The sequence below is a fragment of the Zeus faber genome, assembly GCF_960531495.2.
Source record: "Zeus faber genome assembly, chromosome: 19".
Lineage (NCBI taxonomy): Eukaryota > Metazoa > Chordata > Actinopteri > Zeiformes > Zeidae > Zeus > Zeus faber.
Window position 1 is genome coordinate 21,270,855 of NC_137206.1, and position 7,823 is coordinate 21,278,677.

Here is a 7,823-nt window from a genome sequence, read left to right on the forward strand (position 1 = left end):
GGAAAGAAGAGAAACAACGGTCGATGGTTCCTCCTTTTCAAAAGTATTTCCATTTTGTAAAACCTGATTCATTTTATTCAGGTTTTCCCACCTAAACTATTGAGAAATTAAGAGTATATTTTAAGTTGAGAAAATATATAGGTCTAACAAATTAAAGCAATATTTTTTCAAGTGGGACCAACGTCTCCAATCTAATATATAGGCCTTTTTTTAATATATATATATATATATATATATATATATATATTCATTTATATTCATTTATTCATATATTTTATTTGTATATGTATTTATTTATTTACTTACTTATTTGTTTGTTTGTTTATTTATTTATTTATCAATATTTTTCAGTACAGCTACACTTGCTGAAGGCTGTCTCCAGACCAGTTGGTCGTATTGCCGTCGTTTGATAAAAAGACATTCAACTAAACTCCTGCCAATGGCTGTGTTCACTCTCTTTAAACAGCCTCCACGCACACCTTACTCTAATGGGACGGGCTATTTCAATGCGGGAGCGAGTTTACACCGGGGCCAGCCTCCTTACACAAACATAACAAATAAATCTATGAAAGTACAAATATTAGATCACTATCTAGCATTCCGTATTCATGAAACCTACTTGGCTCAATGGTAAATTTGGCGCAATAAAAAAATGGTAAAACAATGATGTAAAATGAAAGGCCCGTCTACAACAGGCCGAGGCCAGGGCCCTAACCAGCAGCTACCTTTTTTTTGTCTTGTTTCTGTTGGTCGAGCTGCTGCACCGCGTTACAATAACCTGTATATGTGTTTATCATACCACCCAATACCGTTTAGTCTCGACCGGCGAGGTCGAGGGGGGTCCAGGGGTTCCCAAACCGAGGTCCGCGGCCCCTTAGGGGTCGGTGAAGAAATTGCAGGGGGCTCCGCGGCAGAAGTATTCGTATGTTTTTGTTGTCGTAAATATTTTTTTATTTAATATATATTTTTCGACAAGATATACATAAACTCGCCCTCGCCGATGCAGTTAGATTGCATTTCCCTTGTGAGGTTTGCCCATTTGGTCGGCGAGGTTTAAGATAGATCTTATAGTGAGGCCTAATTGTTTGCACGAGCTACACGACATTTAAAATACAGGTAGATAATTAATATCTAATCTTTTATTTATTAGCATTTTTTTTAGTTGGGGGGTGTCCTCGGGCAGACTGGTGACGACGTTTGGGAACCCTTGGCCTCGCCTACAGATCATCATTTATTAATAGATGACTTTAATACTGTGTGATTCCGGGGTTGTAAGTGGGAACGAATCCATCAAAATTTCATCATCATCATTGTTTCAACCGAACAGCATGTTAATTAATAATTCAAACTTATGGCTGACCGGGTCAGCCAAACATGTGATTGGATGAGCGCTCCCGGAAGCAGTCCTCTAAGGGAGTGACGTCACAAGCGGGCCGCTGTCCGACAAATCCACTTTGAGCGTCTCTCTCTCGATGGTTTCAAACATATTTGTCCTTGTCTTGCAGTGATATTTTCTTGAGTCGAAGAATAACTGTAGCAGTCATTTGTTTTTTTTCTATTTTTATCGGGGGGTTTTCCACCTTCTTTATCTTCACTGTTTTCATTATTATTATTATCATCATCATTATTATGTTGTTGTTGTTGTTGTTGTTGTTGTTTCTTTCCAGGTTCCTTCCTCGTGTTAAAACGCCAGCCAAGTCACTAGGGCGGAGCACGCCGTTAGGAGCAGGGTGAGGCCCCCGGGGAGCCCGGGTTTGGGGGCTCCGTTGCCGCCTGCGCACAGTTCAAAAAGGCTCCCACGGAAATCCAGGTTCCGGGATTCCTTTTTCAGCTTCTCCCAGAGGTCCGTGGCTCCTTCTTGGCAGTCGGCCAGTGCAGTGGTGGCGCAGGAGTGAAAGTCATCCCAATAACTGGCAAGAGAAAAAGACTGGAATGAGAAATAGATAGATGGATAGATGGATAGAAAGATGGATGGATGGATGGATGGATAGATAGATAAATAGATAGACAGATAGATGCATAGATAGATATATGGAAGGATAGATAGACAGACAGACGGACAGACAGACGGACGGAAGAATGGATGGATGAAAATAATAGCTCCGCTTGGCCAATTAGAGGATTTCCCTGCATGATTTTTAATTAATTATTTTCTCTCCCTCTCTCTCTCTCTCTCTCTCTCTCTCTCTCTCTCTCTCTCTCTCTCGCCCCCCCCCTCCCCCCCTCCTCTCTGGTGCTGGCTGATCACATGCAGAGAGTCTTGGCTTCCCTCCCCAGTCCCCAGGAGAGATGCTCTCACGCAGCATCTGATTCCCATCACACCCCCGTCCCTCCCCTCTCCTGTCCCCTCCTGTTCGTTCCTCTCCCCCTGTTCTCTCACCCCCCCCCCACACACACACACGCCGCCACCCCCACCGCCTGCTCCATCTCTCCATTTCACACTCCGTCTTGCACCATTCTCGCACCGGAGTCATCTCCAGTTTACACATTCTCATCATCCATCCATCCATCCATCCATTCATCCATCCGTCCATCCCCCCCATGCTGAACTCTGACACCCGCAGGCGTCTCTCTTTTAATTTCATCTTCCCCCAGTTCTCTCACTCCTCTCATTTCGCCTGCCTCTTCCCGTCATCCCTTCTTTCTTTCCTCTACCCTTTGCCCCCCCCCCCCCCATTCTAACAGCAGTGGCCACGGAGCAGACATCAACAGCGTTCTTTTGTCTTTCATCCATCCTTCCCCCTCTCCGACTCGTTTGCTTCTACACCTCCCTCGTTCCTCTCACCGCTTTGATATTTTATTCAAGCTGAAGAAAGCCTCCTCGCCCTCCTCTGCTTGTTTTACTGCATCTGTTCTCCCCTTCTCCCTCTCCCTTGCTCAATCTCTCTCTCTCTCTCTCTCTCTCTCTCAATCTCTTTCCTTTTCTTTGTGCTCCGATTCCCCCCTTTCTCTCTTCCGTTGTTGAATGCTCATTATCATGTATGGGCTTTTTTTCATGTGCCAGTAGATGGGTTTTACATGATTGCTTCCCCCCAACACTCTCCTCCTTTCTTTATTGTTCTCCATTCTCTCGCTTCTCTCATTAAGTTTTGTTTTTCATTTCTTGTGTCCCTGTTTAGCTCTAGTCTCCCCCCCCCCCCCCAATTCTCCTCCCAGTTAATGTAGGGACGACACCAGCCGGCTTACTGGCACATGCTCCTGCCACCCCCCCCAAACACACACACACTCATGCACTCTCACACACACACACACACACCGTATCTAATCCAATCTGGTCTTATTGATGTTGACCTCATGAACTGCGCCATGTCGATGGTATATCTCGGAGCAATTAACGTGTGTGCACGTGCGCGCGTGTGCATGTGTGTAATGTATGTATGTATGTATGTGTGTGTGTGTGTGTGTGTGTGTGTGTGTGTGTGTGTGTATGTGTGTGTGTGTGTGAGAGACATGTGCGAAGCGTATTAATGTGCACCTCCTGTCACGCCTCAAGACTGCTGTGATGGAGCTGTCGCTGAATTAAAAAAACACTTGGTGTGCGTGTGTGTGTGTGTGTGTGTGCCCGTGTGTGCGTGTGTGTGTGTTTGTTGGGGTCCAGGAAGGGGGGGGGGGGGGGGGGGTTCCTAGCTGCAGTCAGCCATCTGGTGCTCTCCCCTCCACCACCACCACCACCACCAGCAGCAGCAGCGTCGACCCTCAGTTTCTCTTCCCCAGAGTGTAAGTCACACAGATTACCTCCTTTTATCATGTGTGTGTGTGTGCATGTGTGTGTGTATGTGTGTATGTGTGTGTGTGTGTGCGTGTGTGTGTGTGTGTGTGTGTGTGTGTGTTTGTGTGTGTGTGTGTGTGCGTGTTATGTTCTGCAGTGGATTATGGTTTGATTTCCAGAGCACAATCATATTAAAACTAATGCTAATTTGCTGATAAGACATTCTCATTTCCCTTACGATTCAGAAGAAACAAAATTAGACTGCAGGTCTAGCGTCCCCTTTGCTTTTACTGTGCGGTGGTTCTGTGTCGTGGTGGACTCATGCTGTGTTATATAACAGCAAATAAAGATGGAGCTGTGGTTTAGAAATCCTCCCTCTCTTCCTCCCGTGTCGGAGGGGTGTACGTGCAGTGGCGCCCCGACACCTACGTGCATATTTTCTGTAGGTTCTCCCTCTCGTCCAGCTCCTGGGGGTAGTTGGCCATGTTCTCTCCCAGCTCCAACAGGCAATTGGAGAACCCCTTAAATACTGTATCACATTGTCCCGTCGTGGAGCTCGCAACCTGCAACAGATAGACTGGATGGGTGGATTGATGGATGGATGGATGGATGGAGGGATGGATGGATGGGTGGATGGGTGGATAGATGGGTGGATGGATGGGTAGATTTGAGAGATGAATGAGAGAGAAAAGGAAGAAAAGTCATGTAAGCAATCATAGTTTTCAATGAGATGTTTCAGTCAGTCTTGAGTTTATTTTAACAACACCGACCATCAAGACGACTCATTGGTTACCAGCCCTTTTGAATAAATGAGCCCCGAGCTAATAGAGTAAACTACAATCAAAACAGTCATTATTGCACATTCTATAATTGTGGTACATCTTGTAAATGAAATGAAATAACGGTGACCCCGTGGATCCTCTGAAGGACCCCTGGGCAGGGTCCACGAACCTCATGTTGAGAACCACTGGTCAACAGGCTGAAGCAATGCTTTCAGACTGGGCTCTCTACATGCGTCTTCATGGATGATCATTTCTCCCACTTCAGTTTCCTCCTCGATTGAGTGTCTTAGCCCCAACTCATCACAGGCCCCTTTCATGACGAGAATGGATTTTAAGAGTGAAATCCGGTTTAATAATCCTTCCAAAAAAATGTGGCTTTGCAGCTTCTTCCTTGGTTAAACATTTGCACGCGTGGGCTCCTTTATTTCATATGTTCAATATGGATACATCCGATCCAATGATACTTCTAAGTGCATTTGATTTTTTAATATTTGCCTATACACGCAAAGAAAGAAATAAACAAACAAACAAACAAACAAACAAACAAACGAAGAACGCAAAAACGGAAGAAAGAAAGAAAGAAAGAAAGAAAGAAAGAAAGAAAGAAAGAAAGAAAGAAAGAAAGAAAGAAAGAAAGAAAGAAAGGGAAGGAGGGAGGGATGAGGTAATGCGCGCGGAGGAGAGAAGGGGGCGTGTCTCTGTTCGTTGTCATTTTTCGAGTCCGCGTCCACGTCGGTGGAGAGAGAACGAGAAAGAAAACACCGATGTATTTTAATAAATAGTAGTGTCAACAAATCATAGTTTTGTTCCTTTAGAGTTAGTACCAAATCATTTTTGGCCTTATTATATTATTTTATATCCTATATTATTATTATTATTATTATTATTATTATTATTATTATTGTTATTGTTATTGTTATTATTATTTTATAATAATAATAATTATTATTATTAAATTGTTGCTGTATTTCTTCCTATTATAATAATAATCATTATTATTATTATTATTATTATTGTTATTATTATTATATTGTTGCTGTATTGTTGTCATTATTACTAGTAGTAGTAGTAGTAGTGGTAGTATTATGCCATTATTCAGTGTGTGTTTATTCAACAATAATACGAGGTCTCTCCCTCCTCATTCATTTTAATGAATGATTTAAAAACACTTCACCCTGTACTACACACACACCCTCCTCCCCCTGGAACGTGTCGCGGGCGTCACGCACACAATCAGCGGATTGATCCGCGTTTTAGGAGCGCACTTTACTGCCGGTTCCGGTCGATCGGCCGTGGACTAACGCGGCGTGACGTGTAGGACACGGCACGGTTGTTAGAGGGAGGGAGAGAGAGGGAGGGAGGGAGGGAGGGAGGGAGGGACTGGTTAAATGGTGATTGATCTGTTTGCTCGGTAAATAATCGCGGTGAGCGTGTGAGGGAAATAAGAGAAAACGCAGATGATTCATTCTCTACATCTGTCTATCAATCTATCTATCTATCTATCTATCTATCTATCTATCTATCTATCTATCTATCTATCTATCTGTCTATCTATCTATCTATCTGTCTATCTGTCTATCTATCTATCTATCTATCTATCTATCTGTCTATCTGTCTATCTATCTATCTATATTAGACTGTATATAATGTATATGTTTCGGTCTGTCTGTCTCTCTCGCTTATCCCTCTTCCTCTCCCTCCATTCCCCTGCAGTAGAATAATAGTGAGCTCTCACTATAGCTTCATGCAAACTTCTTCAAACAGCCACCACGAGGCTTCTCCTCCTCGCAACAAGGTCACCGCGTGCACGAAATATATGGTGCGCGTGCACCCCGTCGACCTCACCCCCCACCATCGACCCCGTCCACACCTCCCCCTCCTCCCACCCCTTTCTGATTGTGACACACCTGAGTGGATGAAAGAAACCTGCCTTTGACAACAATGAATATGACAACAATAAATAATATCACACTAAATATAATAACAACAACAAATATAACAATAAATAGGATTGCAATAAATATAACACTAAATATAATAGCAGTAAATATAACAATAAATATTATAACAATGAATATCATAACAATAAATATAAAAATAAATATTATAACAATAAGCATCATATCAGAATTTTCAGTGCACTTTTCTTGTTACTTTCCTTCCAACAGATCTCTGCACCCCCGCCGGCTGCAGTGATATTTCTGTATGTGAGTGAAACCGGGACAGGACCTTAGAGAGACAGTGGCGTGGGTCCGGTACACGTGCACCTCACACGCACCCCCCCCCCCCCCTCTCTCTCTCTCTCTCTCTCTCCCTCTCTCACATACACAATACCCATTGCCTGCAGTGGGAAGCTTGCAGACACACCCCTGCACACCCACGGTGGAGTGTCCAACACCGTCCTGACTGAACCAGAACCCCCCCGCCCACGCGCTCTGGTTCGACCCGTTCCGCAGGTGCAATGACCGCGTTAAACAAAAAAAAAAAAAAAACCCCGCACCAATCTCACGGTGACGATGCTCTCGGAATGAAGCCAACCCACCTCCTTGTCACCGAGCTGCCTCGGTCTTGAGCCGCAGCACGTCAACCGAAAATTTTTAATGCTTGTATTTTTTGTAAAACATTTACGGTCGAAATAAAATACAATAAATGAAAAAAATATGATTTCTATCGAAAACACGCAGACAGCGGTTTAAATGAAGCCAGTTTGAATGGAAGCCCCCCCCCCCCCCCCAGCTCGTCCACTGCGTCCTTCTACAAAACGCGCGACCAATGTTTCGTTGCTGCTGAAAATGGAGAAACCCCGTCGTTCACAGACAAGACACGGACGCACGGACGGACGGACATCCCATCGTGTCGGTTTAAAAGCAAACAAAACGGTGGAACGGGTGGAGATCCACCGATTATTTTTATGCGCATTTTCTCCTCAGGAATGCTTCCATTCGTTTTTGCAACAGTACACTAAATGCTGTATTATTATTATTATTATTATTATTATTATTATTATTATTATTATTATTATTATTATCACCATTATTATTATCACCATTATTATTATACCCGTTATTACATTGTTTTTATTGTTCGTTTCTGCACTGCGCTCCTGCAGCAGGTCCTGCGTTTAAAGGCGCAACACGACGCACAAAGACGCACAATCTAACCAACTCCTTCCGTATTCAATTCAATTCCTGCGTTGTTTCGCACGTTTTCGTTCGATTTGCTTTTTTGGGCACGGATTGGATTATTTTATCCACCATCCACCCTCTTTATATCTGCACCCAGGTACCTTGCGTGCACACCCCCCCCCTCTCTCTCTCTCTCTCTCTCTCTTT